This window comes from Lepidochelys kempii, chromosome 1 (genome assembly GCF_965140285.1).
Source record: "Lepidochelys kempii isolate rLepKem1 chromosome 1, rLepKem1.hap1, whole genome shotgun sequence".
In the NCBI taxonomy this organism is placed as follows: domain Eukaryota; kingdom Metazoa; phylum Chordata; order Testudines; family Cheloniidae; genus Lepidochelys; species Lepidochelys kempii.
Genome location: NC_136380.1, coordinates 60,817,002 through 60,837,345, shown reverse-complemented (window position 1 = coordinate 60,837,345; position 20,344 = coordinate 60,817,002). Strand labels below are relative to the sequence as shown.

Genomic DNA, 20,344 nt, shown 5'->3' with positions numbered 1-20,344 from the left:
ATTGGGCATAGGACAGTGGAGTGAATATAACCTTTAGTCTGGTTTATTTTACGCATTAAGATATCCTTTATTTATCCTCTTCCCTTTGGACTCGATTGAGATTTTATGTCTCGTCCCGGGTAAGAGGTGACGTATAGCTAGCCTGTCCCAGCAGCAGTGCAAGGAAAGAATTGTGACTCAGAGTCACAATTCCTGCTCTGATTTCCCTTCTTGCTCCAGAAGGGAAATAATTTGCTGGTGCCCTTAACCAGCAGCCGATAACTTCTGAGTCACAATATGGCCCTTGCTCTGCTTCTTGGTGGTGCAGCCACGTGCTGCCTCTGACGTGGGCTACACATCAGAAGACTGCCAGTACAAAAATTAGGATGTAGCAGACAATTTGTTTCACCCTTTATTCGGTCTGCATTTCATACAAACCTTGTTACAAAGTGCAAAGCTATTAGGGCTTTAAAAATTGAAAGCAAAGAGATAAAGTAGTTCTGGGCTGCATATGCTCGGTTTGAAAGGGACGTGAATGGCTCAGGGGGGCCCTGGATCTGATCTGATGGCTTTCTGGGTTACAGTCACACAGGGAAAACATTAATATGGAAAGGAAAAGAAAAGGAGGAACTGGTTTCCTGCTGTGCTTTTAAACTTACCAGTTCAGACTGGCTCTAATAACTCATCATCCAATATTCATTTACAAGTTACTACAGTAACAGCATGTCTGAGAGGAGAGCAGATTCATTGGTGTCAGCTGAGCTTATCAGACCAAATCCACTCAGAGACAATAGAAATTCTTTCCTTAAATGAGACAATTTCCAGCTTTCCCAATAAGGCGATTTAAGTGTAATATAAAACTCTTTCAATAACATGTCCTGAAAGTGCAGGGCTGTGACATAAAACATTCGTTTTTACTAGGAGAAAAGAAACCCCAAACCATGGGTTTCCAAACCCCCTCACTGGTAGAGATTTTATTGAATGTCAGGCTTCTTTAACTGGTGTCCTAGGTTCCCCTTCTGAATCACAGAAACATGCTGGATTTGAATGGGCCACAGCGCAGCATGGGCTGCTCCAAACTCCAGTTTTGCAACTGTCCTGCAGTCATGAGCAGCTGAGCCCCTGCCATGAAGTGCACATCTGAACTGGGATTTAATTCCTAATCCACTAAAGTCTAGATTCGGTATTCCAGTTCAGCACATTAAATTCAGGCTGGTAAAGCTAAGCTGTTGTGTTCGGATCCAGATCTGGGCCCAAACTATCTCAGTGTTTGGGAGGAGAAGCTTGGGGGAGGGGGGTGGGGGTTAGTATTGTTTCAGTTCATTGTAATGACAGGCCTGAGCTGTGAATTCCATATTGAAATCTGCACTTCTCCAACATTCAGGGAGGAGGGGGTGTGTTTGTTTGTTTTTTTAAAATGAGGTTCAGGTCCATCTCCAGTCACAATTTGAAGTCATAAGGCCAAAACCTGGTCCCTGCTCCAGCCCCTTTGTCCTGTTCTACCAGTGCAAAGGGGGCAGAAATCTACCCTAATGGGGCAGCTGAGGATGCCTCCATCAAGAGGAAATCCCTGAGGGAGTAGAGGTGATGCCACTAGCTCCCTACCTTGTCACCCACAGTGAGGGAACTTGGCTAGGTGTCAGTGTCCCCTAGTTGGAGCATACTGCTCTCCGGTGAGCCTAGTGTAACCAGCTTTGAGGTTGCTCCGTCTATGCCAGGGGCTGTAGCCTGGGGATTTGAGAGTGAAGAGTGGCTTAAACCATCTCCGCTCACTATCTTCTCAACTGCAGCAAGCAAAGCTCTAGCACAGCTGTGAATCTGGCCCATGGTTTGGAGAAACATAGGTTAGAGTGTGCACAACCGGTTGGTAAAGCTGAGGTATTAGTCTGCTAATCTGGTCCAGCTGTCCCACATGGGCAGAAACCACGGTGTTAAAGATCATTAGAAAAAGAACAGAGGAAAAACCTTCAGGGTCCTAAATAATTGCACAGAATCTTACGTCTACTCCCTGAACTGCCTGTACTCCACTAATGACACCAGCCTGAACTTCCTGTTTGTACAACTAGTCCAACAAGGAGCTGTTTTTTTTTCTCCTGTCCAACCTCTTGTACATGGAAAGAACCTCTCAATTCTGGTCTCTTGATTCAAATCCCATGTTAAGACTCACCTTTTTCAGGATGACCATAAGAAGTGAATCAAACATAATTATCTTTAAAAAAAATCTTGATTGAGTTATCAAGATGTACATATACCTAAACCGAATAAGTGTGTGTGTGAAATCTTATTGCTGGAAGCCTTTCTTTGCTCGAACCAATGCCCTCCTTCTTTGCTGCCCTCACTAGTTGTTTCATGCTTGAAGTGTAAAATGTAAGCTCTTAGGGGAATAAAATTTTCTATTTGTTCTATTAGAGCCTGATCAAAATCCCACTGATGACATTAGAAAAACTTCCATGATGTCCATGGGAACGGGAGCAAGCCCTAAGCCCCAGATCCTCAAAGGTATTTAGGCACCCAACTCCCATTCGGGGTCTGGGCCTAAGTTCCTAGTATGCTAACATGATTTTGAGCACTATAAAAATAAATAACAATTGTAAAAGAAAGGGTGGTCTTATGGTTAAAACCATCGTCTGGGACTCAGGAGAGCTGATGTCAATTCCTAGATTTGCCACAAACCTTGTGTGATTTAGTCTTTCTCAATTCCCTGTCTGTAAATTGAGGGATAATATTTCTTCCCCTCACCCTTTGTCTAGGGTATCTATTTAGATGTTTTTCAGGGGACAGACTGTCCCTTGTTATGTGTATGTATAACACCTCACACAATAGGCTTCATGCTCAGTTGAGGTCCGTAGAAGCACAAATAATAATGAAATCGCCTCCTATTCAGCTATTTGGGTGTTTTTTTCTTTACGTGATATTTACATTTTTTAGCGAGGGGTCAGTTTTGAGTCTCTATAGTACTTGATTGACTATAGTCAGTCTCTATAATACAAGAATGACCATAATTTATCATTACTTCGTTGTCTTCTGAAAGTGTGACTTGAATTTAAGTATTCAAGGTTTTAAGAGAAAAAAACACTCCTCCCTATCAATATCTTTAGGTTCTAGAAACAAAAAACAAGAGTTCATGGAAATTTCACTCACTCCATGTAAATTATGTTGCTGCATCATTAGTAAATCCTTTGTAGTGGGGAAGAGGGAATTTCCATGGGAACAGTAGTGACTTAAGCCACTAATATTTTTGTTAGATTCAAAATATTAATCTGCTCCTCTTTCCACCTCCCCCTTGAATTCTGTGTATTTATCTTCCAGAAGTTGGCTTGTTCCCAGGTAGAGAAGAGCAAGTAGAGGGGAAAAAAGGAGGCTGAATTTAGTCAGAGAAGACAATGTTCCACCTACACCAAGCAAATTATGTCTATGAATAGAGGGAAGGTTTAAGAGCTTTTATTAAAAAAAAAAAACTTTTTACATTAAGCAATACAATTATGAAAGGTACCAGATTGACAGCTCTGCAGACTGAGGAGCTCTGTCTGCAGAAGTACAGCACAAGCAGCCTTGATGTTTGTTTTTTCCACACTGCCCAGCCAAGTTGCCTCAAGCCTAAACTGGGGGAACCCCGGGCCAGCTTGTCAGCAAATGTGCCAACTGACAAGGGCATTTTTGTGATGAGGATTTTCCACCAGGAACTGGAATTTGGCATTTCATATTGGAATACGGGGTGTGTCCTCTGGGCTCAGCTTACTGCTCTCCCATGTCTAGTGATTTACATCTGGCAGTGGGCAATCTGTCCTCAAATGGTGGCAATGTTTGATCATTGCCAGCCCAGGCTGGATTTCAACTGGTAACCCAAAGGTGAAAGGCTCCATCCATATCCCATTACCCTTATCGTGAGAGCCTTTCACATCAGTAGGTTTCTATGGTGTTAGTTTTTTATATTCAGATATATAAACTTCTCTTGCTGAAAGCAAAGTGCAAGTAATCAGTGTACAGGATCCGCTGCTTCAGACTTATGTGAATAATGGAGTCTTGGAACCTCTCTGTTTGAATGAAATTTTCCTACTACTGTGCTTAATTTCTTGTGAAGATCCGACAGTATGTCAGACACACAAAGGAAGCACAGCTTCTACCCAGAGGAGTTTACCACCTAAATAGATGGACAACATAGGATGCACTGGGAGACGCAGAGGAAAGTTCTATAAAGGAGCATTTATGTTTGAAGGGTGAGATTTTCAAAAGAGCCTAAGAGAACTGAGCTCCTAACTCCCACTGCCTTTCACTGAGAGTTAGGCACTCAGCCCCCTGAGCTATTTTTGAAAATCTGACACACATTATCCAACTCTGTCTCTAATGGGTGGGTGACCGCATTTTGCCGGGGATTAGCATTTGTGGAAAAAGGGAGAACTCTTCCTGTTTCCTGTTAAGCAGCTTCTGTCTCTTATAAAAGCCTTCCAAGGCTCTCCTGTTTCTCATGTGCAAGAGTGGCTTAGCCTGCAGCTTCTGAAGTCACAGGAATGGCACGTGGCCACATCCAGACACACCGAGCTTCAGCTGGCAGAGTCCTGATGTCCCAGAGACAGCTCTGCTAACCAAGCAGAAGAACTGGCCAACAAACAATGAGGTACATTATAGAAATAGTTTTGATACCCCTACCCAGGCTGAGTAGTACCTTACTCCTTGAGTAGTCCCACTGAATACAGTGGAGCTGCTTGTGGACTAAGGCACAACTCAGTATAACTATAGGAAGCAGAATCGAGCCCTTAATAACTGTTTCGTGTGAGACTATGGGTTGGAAAAGGCAGCTATTGCCAATATGCCTATGGCACAAAATTTCATGAGCTGGCACTGGGGTAGGACACTGTGTAACCAGCTTAGGCATTGGGCCGGTCATACCAATTCTCAAACCTCCAGATTTAATTGTGAAATAAAACTAATTTGCCGCTCTTGCCATTATCAGGACAAATTCTCATCTCAGTCCTTCATGTGAAAAGCACTAGAACAAATGAATGATTACTGACCCATGATACCTATTAGAGATTACACTTGGGTCATCTCATTTGTTGGTTTAACACAAGAAATGAAGGGCCCTAGCATGGCTGTCACAAGACTTGAATTGATAATGAGAGAACATTGTTTTTATGAGAGACTTATTCTAGCACAACACACAGGAAAACGAACTAAGAACAAGACCTTGAACCTTAGGCCTTAGTTACATAAACCTGGCAGGACTTACCTCTCACTCTGGTGTCCTTGCATTACTACCTGGAAGTGTAATATAGCAGTGATGCATTTCAGTACTAAAATTAGTCTTCATATATACAGATAAGTGCTCTTGTCTTTTGCTTCAGCCTTCGCCTACATCACTACACACAGCTAAATTGCACATTGAGGTGTTTTTGAATCAAAAGAAGTTAAACTGATAGGCCAATTCATTTCCAACAACAGCAGTCTAGTTGGACTCCTGTGCACATTGCCTGAGTCTGATTGCAAACCAGGTCTCTGCTGCCAAGTGACAAAATTGCTCTTTAAAAAGCATCCTTGGTGCTAAAAAGAAACATTTCTTACAACTTTAAAATGATTGAAGCACTCTATGGCTAATCCACCCATGGACCACAAATCACTAAGAGCTAGATTCTGCTGCTCTTTACTTAGGTTGAGTAGTACTTTACTCTGCCAGCAGCTCTGGGACCACTCACAAACTAAGGTACAACACACATCTAAGATGGCAGAATCTGGCCCTTATATTTTAAGACAGAATTGACTGCAAAAAGTTAGTATCTTTCTTTCAAGTGACGGGGAGGGGTCCAGAAGCCCACCACACCACCAGCAGTTCCTTGAGACATTCAGCCTGCCTGCATGTGCCGCACATATGTGGGCAGGATGCCCTGGCTACACTCAGTTGGCTTCTACGCCGCCTTCTTGGAGCTGTATTGTACCCCCCCCTCCACGTACCCTGATGGTGTGGAAGGATGGTAGAGCCATGGCTTTGTCTCTTCTGCAATGTGTTCCACCATTAGCAGCATTACCTCTCCTTTGTGCTCAGAGGAGCCCAAAGACCAGCATGATGGCCTCTGCGCAAGTACGGTTATGCAAGGTGGGAATTTACATCCATACGAGGCTAGCTACAGTGTCGGCACCAGTATGTAATCTGCTTTGGATTTAGAGCCTTCAGGCCGAGAGGTATCTATGAACACAGGGACCTACGTTTGCCTTGCTCCTTGGTTGGCCATTTACACCTATGCAAAGGGAGTGCAACGGGGTTATAAAATGGTACCAAATCAGAATGGTAGGGCCAGATCCTTAGCCAGTGTAAATTGGTGTATCTCCATTGACACTGATTTACTCCAGTTTAGGATCTGGCCCAGGAGAGTTGTACACCTGCTTTGCACCCCTTTTGCAAGAGGGAAGGGCACAGTCGGGTCCTGGCGCTTTTGTAGCTGTTGTTAATGCAGTTGTGGAGATGACACCTCTCCCCTCCCCCCATTTCCCATCTTATCCCTTCATCACACAGGCTGTCTTTCAGTTCTTTAAAGGTTTCCTCTCTTTGTTTCTTTTATGGGATTTGACCTCTCCTGACCCGAGGCTGTGAAAGCAGCTTTGCAAAGCTGGACATGCAGGTCACAAAAGACTTGTATTTCCATTTTGCATCTTTTGTGAGGCTACTTGTCATTTGTTTCAGGTTCCTAGTTACATGGAAGCCTGCAAAGGGGAGCCACACTGAAGCCTTTGGTCTTACTCCAATTTGCTGAGATTTTTCCCAGTATTGATCAGTAACAGATATTACATAGGCACTGATACTGAGAATACATTAAGTAATTGGAAAAACCAGGCCCGCATCTCCCCCTTCCTTTCACTTCAGGGCCATTTATCATAACAACATCTGTGAGCAGCAGAAAAAGATGTGCAGGAGCTGAATCAGCCATGGTTTAAAGTGGCCAGAGATAATTCAAAGTAATAGCTTTCAGTGGAGCTCTGATGTTACATTAAATACTTATGGGTGTGATAACGACCTCAGTTACGCTGGGGCAAGTCAGGAATAACAGGCATCAGTAAAATTTCGGGTCTCTGCATTTTGAAGATGCAGGTCATATCACACTGCATCTTTCTCCAGGTATTGGTTTCTTCTATGCTCACAGGGATGCAATGTCAAACACCAAGCAGGAGAAATATGTTTCTATCTCTAATATAAACACCCATTACTGCGATAGCCGGGTGCCAGGCAAAATCATCATCATCATCATAATCATAATAATTAATAAATATAATGTCACTAGGATGATAAAATAGAAAGGCCAGTAAAGGGGTTGGGGGGGAAATCAGTATTTTAGAATCCTCCCATTCCTGGAAACTGAAATGGCATTGGCAGAAGACTAAGGGACAGTGAATGCTTCAGGCTGAAAAATCAAAGCCCAAAAGGCATGATAGGACTTTCAAGAAACAATGTTACAGTAATATTAAATGTTACAGTAATATTAAAGTCACCTCATGGGTGACTTTAATTTTCCTGATATCTGCTGGGTGAGCAGTACAGCGGTGCATAGACAATCCAGGAAGTTTTTGGAAAGTGTAGGGGACAATTTCCTGGTGCAAGTGCTAGAGGAGCCAACTGGGGGGGGGGAGCTTTTCTTGACCTGCTGCTCACAAACCGGGAAGAATTAGTAGGGGAAGCAAAAGTGGATGGGAATCTGGGAGGCAGTGACCATGAGTTGGTTGAGTTCAGGATCCTGACACAGGGAAGAAAGGTAAGCAGCAGGATACGGACCCTGGACTTCAGGAAAGCAGACTTCAACTCCCTCAGGGAACGGATGGGTAGGATCCCCTGGGGGACTAACATGAAGGGGAAAGGAGTCCAGGAGAGCTGGCTGTATTTCAAGGAATCCCTGTTGAGGTTACAGGGACAAACCATCCCGATGTGTCGAAAGAATAGTAAGTATGGCAGGCGACCAGCTTGGCTTAACGGTGAAATCCTAGCAGATTTTAAGCATAAAAAAGAAGCTTACAAGAAGTGGAAGGTTGGACATATGACCAGGGAAGAGTATAAAAATATTGCTCGGGCATGTAGGAATGAAATTAGGAGGGCCAAATCGCACCTGGAGCTGCAGCTAGCGAGAGATGTTAAGAGTAACAAGAAGGGTTTCTTCAGGTATGTTGGCAACAAGAAGAAAGCCAAGGAAAGTGTGGGCCCCTTAATGAATGAGGGAGGCAACCTAGTGACGGAGGATGTGGAAAAAGCTAATGTACTCAATGCTTTTTTTGCCTCTGTCTTCACGAACAAGGTCAGCTCCCAGACTGCTGTGCTGGGCATCACAACATGGGGAATAGATGGCCAGCCTTCTGTGGAGAAAGAGGTGGTTAGGGACTATTTAGAAAAACTGGACGTGCACAAGTCCATGGGGCCGGATGAGTTGCATCCGAGAGTGCTAAAGGAACTGGCGGCTGTGATTGCAGAGCCATTGGCCATTATCTTTGAAAACTCGTGGCGAACGGGGGAAGTCCCGGATGACTGGAAAAAGGCTAATGTAGTGCCAATCTTTAAAAAAGGGAAGAAGGAGGATCCTGGGAACTACAGGCCAGTAAGCCTCACTTCAGTCCCCGGAAAAATCATGGAGCAGGTCCTCAAAGAATCAATCCTGAAGCACTTACATGAGAGGAAAGTGATCAGGAACAGTCAGCATGGATTCACCAAGGGAAGGTCATGCCTGACTAATCTAATCGCCTTCTATGATGAGATTACTGGTTCTGTGGATGAAGGGAAAGCAGTGGATGTATTGTATCTTGACTTTAGCAAAGCTTTTGACACTGTCTCCCACAGTATTCTTGTCAGCAAGTTAAGGAAGTATGGGCTGGATGAATGCACTATAAGGTGGGTAGAAAGTTGGCTAGATTGTCGGGCTCAACGGGTAGTGATCAATGGCTCCATGTCTAGTTGGCAGCCGGTGTCAAGTGGAGTGCCCCAGGGTTCGGTCCTGGGGCCAGTTTTGTTCAATATCTTCATAAATGATCTGGAGGATGGTGTGGATTGCACTCTCAGCAAATTTGCGGATGATACTAAACTGGGAGGAGTGGTAGATACACTGGAGGGCAGGGATAGGATACAGAGGGACCTAGACAAATTGGAGGATTGGGCCAAAAGAAATCTGATGAGGTTCAATAAGGATAAGTGCAGGGTCCTGCACTTAGGACGGAAGAACCCAATGCACAGCTACAGACTAGGGACCGAATGGCTAGGCAGCAGTTCTGCGGAAAAGGACCTAGGGGTGACAGTGGACGAGAAGCTGGATATGAGCCAGCAGTGTGCCCTTGTTGCCAAGAAGGCCAATGGCATTTTGGGATGTATAAGTAGGGGCATAGTGAGCAGATCGAGGGACGTGATCGTCCCCCTCTATTCGACATTGGTGAGGCCTCATCTGGAGTACTGTGTCCAGTTTTGGGCCCCACACTTCAAGAAGGATGTGGATAAATTGGAGAGAGTCCAGCGAAGGGCAACAAAAATGATTAGGGGTCTGGAACACATGACTTATGAGGAGAGGCTGAGGGAACTGGGATTGTTTAGTCTACAGAAGAGAAGAATGAAGGGGGATTTGATAGCTGCTTTCAACTACCTGAGAGGTAGTTCCAGAGAGGATGGTTCTAGACTATTCTCAGTGGTGGAAGAGGACAGGACAAGGAGTAATGGTCTCAAGTTGCAGTGGGGGAGGTTTAGGTTGGATATTAGGAAAAACTTTTTCACTAGGAGGGTGGTGAAACACTGGAATGCGTTGCCTAGGGAGGTGGTGGAATCTCCTTCCTTAGAAGTTTTTAAGGTCAGGCTTGACAAAGCCCTGGCTGGGATGATTTAATTGGGTATGGGTCCTGCTTTTGAGCAGGGGGTTGGACTAGATGACCTCCTGAGGTCCCTTCCAACCCTGATATTCTATGATTCTATGATATATAAGACGGAGTATTGGGTAGTGTGAGTACAAGGACCACAACCTCCCCCTAATATTAGGACATGAAAAAGTATCCGTACACACCAATATCTCTCAAAGTAGTCTTATTTGCTATACACGTTTTGACTTACAGAGACCTTTCTGCTTGAGATCATGGGTGTTGGCATTAGACAGGTGAGGTTAGTTACAGGAATATGGGATGCAAAGATTTGGGGCTGTACATCAGAATATTATGGCAGAACAACATCCGGGGCAACTTAAATGATCCAGAGCTAAAGATAAAGCCATAGCAACTTCCTTCGTAAACCATTCTGTCATTCTCATGCTTCTGGCATTATTGTAGTGGTCTCTCAGCAACAGATGGTTGTTACATATTACACATTAGGGTACTGAAACACCATGGGGTGAATTACAAATAAGCCTTGCATGGGGGACCTGGAGGTATCAGGGGTTGGTAACACCAGACATGCAGCCTTTCACCTCTAGGTTATCAGTGCAAATCCACCCGGGGCCAGTAGTGGCCACAGGTTGTTCCCATCTGACTGGCCTATGTGTCATAAATCTGGTAGTCCCACATCCATTGCCAGTGCAGGGGAGTTTACATGACAAAAACAACCATCCCAATTCATACTCTTGCTGATAGTCTCGAGAGGACCAAGTCTGCATGGACACTACACTACCTTCTCACATTTTGTGTGGTTCCATACAGGTCAGGACTGAGACACATGGGTGAAACAGTGTAGCTTGACTTTTGCTGTCCATATCATACATGTTCAGTGGGTAAATTCCTTCAGACTCTAGGGCTGCCATTCTGGCACTTTTCCTAAACATTAAGTTAATGTGGGAGGGAAAATAATAAGCCTTACCTATGAAAGCCTTTTCTTCTGGTGGGTTACGTTCAGATATATTGTTTTATTTGTCTTCTTTATTAAAAAAAACCTTTCTTCTGTCGATTGTGCATTGCGTTGGCAGCTTTTCTGGAACCATTTCAATTCACAAATTGTATTGTAGCCCTTCTGTTGACATAAAAGGCCATTGGGGATTTGACTTCACTATCAATGGAACAGTTATAATACTGTGCAAAGCACCCTTGAAATCAATGTGATTCTCCTATTAGAAATACTATGCACATAAATTGTAGAAAGAAGAGTCAATGTGTCTCATAAAGCATGTTAAGTGGATGCTAAACCTGCAGTGCAACCACATTTCAAACCTCAACACGAACCTCTCCCCCTCTCTCATAGATAGTTCAGAATTTTTAGCAATTGTAGTATTTGTGAGAGCTCTCAGTTGACAATTCTAGGGACTTAAATCCAAACCAGGGCCTAGTGCTGCACTACATTATATAGTTTCATGCTGATGTACCTCCAGTTGAGATCCAGTGGCAGAGTAAGCTTCCCCTCCCAACCTAGGTGCCCCAACTCCAGCCGTAAGAGCCCACCACTGTAGGCAGTGGTTAAAGATCAAAACAGGAGTGGAGGAGCTCACCAGTCACAAGTCTTGATCTTAAGTGGTGACGCACCACAGCAAGGAAAAGAGAATGGTAATTATGTGCGGTTTTATATTGCTTTCATCTCCATGTTGTCTGAGGGCCAAGAGGGCCATAAGAGGGATGGATCTGAAAGGAGTTCATGTCCAAAAGCAAGCTCACAGCCCATCTCACAAAACTATGTGATGTTGGCCCCACATATGGGCACCTTCCTGCTGCTCTCCAGCCTCTTTCCATACATGCCTCCATTTGAAATTGGTGAGGAGAGTCTGCACCAATGTCACACAGAAACTGGGCAGAGTCCTACCACTGCATACTTTGAAACAGTGATGCAATTTCTTGCATTTGGGGAGATAAAGCAAGTGAACTCAGCATAGCCTGGCACCTGTCTGGAAGAGAGAATTCCTAAAACATTACAGCTACTGGCACCAAAACTTAAAAAAAAAAAGAAAAAAAAAAGGACAGAGAGATATGATTGGCCAGGTCAAGAGTTAAAAAAAAAAAAAGCTCATGTACTAAAACAAAAAAATTCCATTGTGAAAAACCTAGAGGGTCTTTATATGTGCCAAATTGATTTCTTTGTCTTTACTTCAAGCACGAAATATCAATTACTTTGAGGTTATGTCCTATCTTAAAAGCAGGGTGAGATTTATGTGAACAATCAGTTTTAGTTACAGGGAATTAATCTGGTGTTGGACTGAATTACTTTTCTTTTATGTCATTTGTCCCCTGATACCAAGTGGCACTATTGAGCAGGGGTATCTCTAGTAAATGTGGCTTCTAGTTATATGTCCAAATCTGAACAGCACAAATACAGATGCATGAAGGTTCAGATTCAGCAGAAGTAAATACACCCATCTGGGCTTATGTGACATAATATTTTAATAGAGTCTTATCTCCAATTTCTTATACAAACAAACGAACGAACGAACGAAAAACCACTGGTTCTATGAAAAAGATCTGAAGCTAGAAGGCAAGAACCACAATGATTTGCTGGAGCTGTATATTCCCTCTGTGACCATGTCATTGTAAAAAAAAATATAAAAAAATCCAATTATAGACATAGCAGATAGCTTGAAAATGGACTGAAATATGAACGAATGCAGAGCCAGAGTCTCAGCTGATGAAAGTTAGCATAACTCCACTGAAGTGAATACAACCAGTTTACAGCAGGAAAGGGTCTAGCCTGTAACCTTTTTGTTTCATATAATTGTAACTGAATCCTACCACCTTCAAAGTTCTCAGCCTGACCACAGTCAGCACCATCACAGCATTTCTTAGGGAGGAGACCCTTTTGCACCTCACTTTTGACATGGTGTGATAGAGTGTTCACTCCATACTTGCCCTGATAGGGTTAATGCAGACTAAGAAGAGGGCTAATTAACCCAACAGGCCACAGCTGAGAGGAATCAGGTGGCTAAGCAACCCCCTAATTGAATGAGGAAGCCCAGCTGCAGCGGAAGGAGCTGGGCAGGGACTATAAAGGCAGGAAATTGGCAATAGAAGGGGGTTCTAGGAAAAGTCTGTAGTCATTCTATAGGAGAAGGGTGGTGTGTTTTGACTGGCAAACTTACAGGTGGGGGAAGCCAGGGAGGTAGGACAGGGCTCAGGGAAAAGCAGTAAGGTCTAGAAGGGAACAGACCTTGACTGCTGGTTAGAGGGTCCCTGAGCTGGAACCTGGAGTAGAGGGTGGTCCTGGGTTCCCTTGCCAGCTACTGAAGGAGTGGCACTGCAAGGCAGTCAATGGGAAGACTGCCTAGGACTGCTGAGGGAAAACTTGGGTACTCTAGAAGGGGAAAACATGTATTGTGACCTGGCTGGAGGTCCAAGTCACAAGGAAGTGGTGGCAGCAGCAGCTTGTGGTGCCAGAGAGGTGCTGCAGACCCACTGAGAGACATGGAGAGAGAGTGTGCTATCATAGGAAGGGGTGTCTTGACCTTGTGAGCTGTTCCCTCAGAATGACCAGGAGGAGGTACCATACCTGTGGTGAATAGAGCCCCATCACACACGGTGTTTAAGATTTTACCTCCTAGCCTCTTCTATGGTGCCCGCGAGTAAAAAGCCAGAAACACGACAGTCAATAATTCCAAATTTGGGGCACCTTAAATAAAAGCGAACTTGTTAAGGAAAACAATTGAAAAATCATTAAACGTGACTCAGATTAAATGTCACTGGGTGGGCCACAGCCTCATGCTGCAAAGTTCTGCACTCTGAGTCCTTTGTTCACCTCCGTGTGAGGAGTGGATGTCCCCTACATCCTGTCTATGACACTGTATTTGCATATAACCCAAGACTAGTATGTGTATATCCAGCAAGATGTGGGGTGTTAGTCCTCCCACCCTTACCTGGTTGAAATAGGGTAATTTTATTAAGGGGACATTCAGAAGTGCCTGTTCTTGCCGGGCTGTGTGCCTGTGGCTGAACAGAAATCTTCCCCACTGTTAGCCACGTGGTGGGGGGAGGGGTTAAGCGATCGTCCCAGAGAACTGGGGGTGTGTGGGGGGGTTTAGTTGGGTTTGTGCTGCACGTTAACCCAAAAACCGCAGCCCCTCCTTTTAAATTGCCAACCCATTTTTAATGGCCAACCCAAAGGCTGCTTGGTATGGGAAATGAGGGCGCTGTTGTTTGAAACCATTCCCACATGTTATGAAGGTTAAAGAAGCCAAAAGACTGTGGCTTATCATGGCTGCCTGCAAGCCGAATTCTGTTGCCTTGCCCTGTGTGTGTGATCTCTCACACCAAACCAGCAGACCCTCCATATAAGAGACAAAATGCAACCTTGTACCGAAAGCACACGTGCTATGTAATGTTAACAGCAAGGTTCACCTTGAAAGAGTCTACCCATTGTTCTCTAAAATGTGTCTTTTTAACTACCACTCTCCCTTTTTTCCCACTCCCACAGAAGCAAATGTTTCAACGCTCCCCCTATCATCTCCGTCCCAGAGGCTAGCGAAGATTAGAAGGCGAAAAAAACCTCACTCCTGATGAAATGTTCTCTGAGCTCATGCAGTCCTCCCACACTGAAAGATCCCAGCAGAATGCATGGAGGCAAGCAATGTCAGAGTCCAGGAAAGCACAATATGAACGTGAGGACAGGTGGCGGGTTGAAGATGATAGGTGGCGTCAGCTTGCTGACAGAAGGCAGGAGGCAATGCTGAGACTACTGGAGGATCAAACTGATATGCTCCAGTGTATGGTTGAGCTGCAGGAAAGGCAGGAGCACAGATCGCCGCTACAGCCCCTGTGTAATCAACTGCCCTCCTCCCCAAGTTCCATAGCCTCCTCACCCAGACGCCCAAGAATGCGGTGGGGGGGCCTCTAAGCACCCAAGCACTCCACCCCAGAGGACTGCCCAAGCAACAGAAAGCTGGCGTTCAATAAGTTTTAAAGTGCAGTGTGGCCTTGTTCTTCCCTCCTCCCCCACCCCACCCAGTGCTTCCCTACTCCCCCACCCCTCCCGGGCTACCTTGGCAGTTATCCCCCTATTTGTGTGATGAATTAATAAAGAATGCATGAATTTGAAACAACAATGACTTTATTACCTCTGCAAGTGGTGATCGAAGGGGGGAGGGGAGGGCGGTTGGCTTACAGGGAAGTAGAGTGAACCAATGGGGTGGGTTTTCATCAAGGAGAAACAAACAGATCTTTCAAACCATAGCCTGGCCAGTCATGAAACTGGTTTTCAAAGCTTCTCTGAATCGCACTGTGCCCTTCTGTACTTTTCTAACCGCCCTGGTGTCCGGCTGTGCGTAATCAGCGGCCAGGCGATTTGCCTCAACCTCCCACCCTGCCATAAACGTCTCCCCCTTACTCTCACAGATATTGTGGAGCGCACAGCAAGCAGTAATAACAGTGGGAATATTGGTTTCGCTGAGGTCTAACCGAGCCAATAAACTGTACCAGCGTGCTTTTAAACGTCCAAATGCACATTCTACCACCATTCTGCACTTGCTCTGCCTGTAGTGAACAGCTTGTGACTACTGTCCAGGCTGCCTGTGTACAGCTTCATGAGCCAGGGCATTAAGGGGTAGGCTGGGTCCCCAAGGATACATATAGGCATTTCAATGTCCCCAACAGTTATTTTCTGGTCTGGGAATAAAGTCCCTTCCTGCAGCTTTTGAAACAGACCAGAGTTCCTGAAGACGCGAGTGTCATGTACCTTTCCCGGCCATCCCATGTTGATGTTGGTGAAACGTCCCTTGTGATCCACCAGTGGATGCAGCACCATTGAAAAGTACCCCTTGCAGTTTATGTACTCGCCGGCTTGGTGCTCCGGTGCCAAGATAGGGATATGGGTTCCGTCTATGGCCCCACCACAGTTAGGGAATCCCATTGCAGCAAAGCCATCCACTATGACCTGCACATTTCCCAGGGTCAACACCCTGGATATCAGCAGATCTTTGATTGTGTGGGCTACTTGCATCACAGCAGCCCGCACAGTAGATTTGCTCACTCCAAATTGACTACTGACTGACTGGTAGCTGTCTGGCATTGCAAGCTTCCACAGGGCTATCGCCACTCGCTTGTGAACTGTGAGGGTAGCTCTCATCTTGGTATTCTTGCGCTTCAGGGCAGGGGAAAGCAAGTCACAAAGTTCCATGAAAGTGCCCTTATGCATGACAACATGTACTCAGAACCACCCGCGACAATGTTTTTGCCCCATGAGGCTTTGAGATCTCAACCCAGAATTCCAGTGGGCAGCAGAGAGTGCGGGAACTGTGGGATAGCTACCCACAGTGCAACGTTCCAGAAGTCAACGCTAGCCTTGGTACTGTGGATGCACCCTGCCGACTTAATGGTCTTAAGTGGGGACACACACAATCGACTGTATAAAATCAATTGAAACACTGGAATGCGTTACCTAGGGAGGTGCTGAAATCTCCTTCCTTAGAAGTTTTTAAGGTCAGGCTTGACGGAGCCCTGGCTGGGATGATTTAGTTGGGGATTGATCCTGCTTTGAGCAGGGGATTGGACTAGATGACCTCCTGAGGTCCCTTCCAACCCTGATATTCTATGATTCTATGATTTCAAAAAAATCGACTTCTATAAATTCGACCTAATTTCATAGTGTACAGAGGCTTAGACAATAGTGATTGTGTTGCCAGAGGCTGGTGGTTTCAGGGAACTGATCCACAGCAGAGGCACAAGATTTCCCCAAGCTCAGGCAGGTGGAGTGGTGCCTCATAACACTGTGTGCCCTTGGCAAGTGTCAGACACCACGAGAATGGGTAGTGTTGTAAGAAGATAAACAGATAGAAAGCCAGGGTTTTTTTGTGACCAATCTTTCTGCTGCATTCTCCACTAACCAATCCCTTGGTGAATGTCCCTTCTGATCTTACATAACTCTTCCAGTCTAGTTTTAAGGGATGTACTGACTTTAGAGTAATAACAAGCTTCATTTTTGAAGTACCTGATTTTGGAAGTCCTCTTCCACACTAGGGCAAATGGAAACTGGATTTGATAGGCACACTGGACCAAATTTTAAAAGGACCTCAGGCATCTGAAGATACAGATAGGTGCTTTTGATAATCCCACTTAGGCATCTAAGTGCCTGATTCACATTGAAATCAATGGAAGCTAGGTACCCAGGCACTTTTGAAAATCCTACTAGGCGGCTATCAGCATCTTCAGGTGCCCATATACCTTTAAAAACCTGTCCTTCACTCTCCACTAGGTCAGATACCTAGAAATGTAAAGGAGTTCACACCATCACCCCATAAACTGAGCACAGCACCATCTGTCACATTTTGGGATGCAGCTATCTGTCTCCTACGAAGTCTGAGACCACTCAGAACATTCTTATCCAATCCTCTCCCTCTATAAATCATAGAACAGGTACTGTCCTCTTGACACTGAACTGAAGTGTGAAATGATTAACGCTCGGAGGGACAAATGGGAAATCATCCACAGGTCAAGTAAAGAGACTAGAAACATTGATTCAAAAGGTGGGATGGAATCCACAGCTTGCGGTAATTAGTGTGCAGCCAGGCTATGGCTGCTCTTACAGATCATGAGCGGTGTGGGAGTGGAGAACTAGACTTGGCCTCTATCTTCTCCTGTCTTTTAGTCCAAGGCATCATACCCACTCCGACTGCTCCCTGCATTATGGAAGGCCAGCATAGCCCTCGAGTCCCCTTGTTCCAGTTCTCCATTGCCTGTCCCTGTCCCAGGCAGTGAAGATGAGGCACTGTCACTGTGTTTTGGCCAGGCAGGGTCATAGAACATTTGCCACGAAATAAAGAGTACAACAAATATGGCTTTGGAAACACCGGACTGAACTGGTACACACTTTTCATCCTATTAATACACACCTAGTTTCTGCTACCCTTACTCAGGCTGTGCAGCACCTTACTCTGTGATAGTCCCACTGAAATCAACTGAGTTCACTGGGATTACTCACTGAGAAAGGTACGACTCCATGTGAGTTGCAGAATCGGGCCCACTGTTAGGTTGTTACTCAAATATTGCTGTAATATCTTACTTCTAAAATATGTATTAGAAGTAAAACTCTAAGTGATCCTTGGAATTTTCTGTAGTGTTCCAGCTGTTCTGGCTGGGAAACAAAGTTAATAACCCAATTAAGTGTTGAGAGGGAAATGCCTCTAGCGTGTACTCTACCAGACTCCACGTATCTTAGCCCAGAGTCTAATCTCAGTCATGCAGGTGCAAAAATACAGAGAGTGCATTAGTCAATGGGCTGCAATTCATCAGATGTTTGCATCCATTTTGCACAGAGGTGAGTGGCTGCATAGCAGGTGTAACAAGCTGCTAGGCCAAAACAGCTGTGTTTTATACCCATTTTTCACAGGTGCAAATGCCCACAACAGACGCAGGCCAATGCGTTTCCATCAGAGCAAGCTTGTTGTGAGTTCAGATTCAGATGAGCTGATTTTTTTTCTTTACACTTAGAGAACACCCTTTAGCTAGGGGTCTCAAAGCTCTTTACAACCATTAGGTGGGCTCAGCTTTTGCTGCCCTTACTCATGCTGAGCCCTGGTCTACACTAGGACTTTAGGTCGAATTTAGCAGCGTTAAATCGATGTAAACCTGCACCCGTCCACACGATGAAGCCCTTTATTTCGACTTAAAGGGCTCTTCAAATCGATTTCCTTACTCCACCCCTGACAAGTGGATTAGCGTTTAAGTCGGCCTTTCCGGGTCGAATTTGGGGTACTGTGGACACAATTCGACGGTATTGGCCTCCGGGAGCTATCCCAGAGTGCTCCATTGTGACCGCTCTGGACAGCACTCTCAACTCAGATGCACTGGCCAGGTAGACAGGAAAAGAACTGCGAACTTTTGAATCTCATTTCCTGTTTGGCCAGCGTGGCAAGCTGCAGGTGACCATGCAGAGCTCATCAGCAGAGGTGACCATGATGGAGTCCCAGAATCGCAAAAGAGCTCCAGCATGGACTGAACGGGAGGTATGGGATCTGATCGCTGTATGGGGAGAGGAATCCGTGCTATCAGAACTCCGTTCCAGTTTTCGAAATGCCAAAACCTTTGTCAAAATCTCCCAGGGCATGAAGGACAGAGGCCATAACAGGGACCCGAAGCAGTGCCACGTGAAACTTAAGGAGCTGAGGCAAGCCTACCAGAAAACCAGAGAGGCGAACGGCTGCTCCGGGTCAGAGCCCCAAACATGCCGCTTCTATGATGAGCTGCATGCCATTTTAGGGCATTCAGCCACCACTATCCCAGCCATGTTGTTTGACTCCTTCAACGGAGATGGAGGCAACACGGAAGCAGGTTTTGGGGACGAAGAAGATGATGATGATGATGAGGTTGAAGATAGCTCACAGCAAGCAAGCGGAGAAACCGGTTTTCCCGACAGCCAGGAACTGTTTCTCACCCTGGACCTGGAGCCAGTACCCCCCCGAACCCACCCAAGGCTGCTTCCTGGACCCAGCAGGCGGAGAAGGGACCTCCGGTGAGTGTACCTTTTAAAATACTATACATGGTTTAAAAGCAAGCATGTGAAAGGATTACTTTGCCCTGGTATTCGCGGCTCTCCTGGATGTACTCCCAAAGCCTTTGCAAAAGGTTTCTGGGGAGGGCAGCCTTATTGCATCCTCCATGGTAGGACACTTTACCACTCCAGGCCAGTAACACGTACTCGGGAATCATTGTACAACAAAGCATTGCAGTGTATGTTTGCTGGCGTTCAAACAACATCCGTTCTTTATCTCTCTGTGTTATCCTTAGGAGAGTGAGATATCATTCATGGTCACCTGGTTGAAATAGGGTGCTTTTCTTCAGGGGACACTCAGAGGAGCCCGTTCCTGCTGGGCTGTTTGCCTGTGGCTAAACAGAAATGTTCCCTGCTGTTAGCCACGGGGAGGAGGAAGGGTTGAGGGGGTAGCCACATGGTGCGGGGAGGCAAAATGCGACCTTGTAACGAAAGCACATGTGCTATGTATGTAATGTTAACTGCAAGGTTTACCCTGAAAGAGTGTAGCCACTGTTTTATAAAATGTGTCTTTTTAAATACTGCTGTCTCCTTTTTTTTCTCCACCAGCTGCATGTGTTTCAATGATCACAGGATCTTCTCCTTCCCAGAGGCTAGTGAAGATTAGAAAGAGAAAAAAACGCACTCATGATGAAATGTTCTCTCAGCTCATGCTGTCCTCCCACACTGACAGAGCACAGACGAATGCGTGGAGGCAAATAATGTCAGAGTGCAGGAAAGCACAAAATGATGGGGAGGAGAGGTGGCGGGCTGAAGAGAGTAAGTGGAGGGCTGAAGACAGGGCTGAAGCTCAAATGTGGCAGCAGCGTGATGAGAGGAGGCAGGATTCAATGCTGAGGCTGCTGAGGACCAAACCAGTATGCTCCAGTGTATGGTTGAGCTGCAGCAAAGACAGCTGGAGCACAGACTGCCACTGCAGCCCCTGAGTAACCAACCACCCTCCTCCCCAAGTTCCATAGCCTCCACACCCAGATGCCCAAGAAC

General features: G+C 45.5%; 1 protein-coding gene across 3 annotated transcripts in view; it reads right to left on the bottom strand.

Annotated features, from left to right (window-relative positions):
• SIAH3 (siah E3 ubiquitin protein ligase family member 3) overlaps nt 1-20,344 on the bottom strand; it is a 78,930-nt gene that overhangs the window by 21,447 nt on the left and 37,139 nt on the right. Inside the window, exon 1 of one of the 3 annotated variants that reach the window (XR_012158996.2) lies at nt 10,769-10,909. The exons of the other annotated variants lie outside the window; for them this stretch is intronic. The gene's annotated coding sequence lies outside the window, so the exon portion shown is untranslated. Of the gene's footprint in view, nt 1-10,768; nt 10,910-20,344 lie in introns of those variants that run through there. 3 annotated transcript variants of the gene reach the window in all.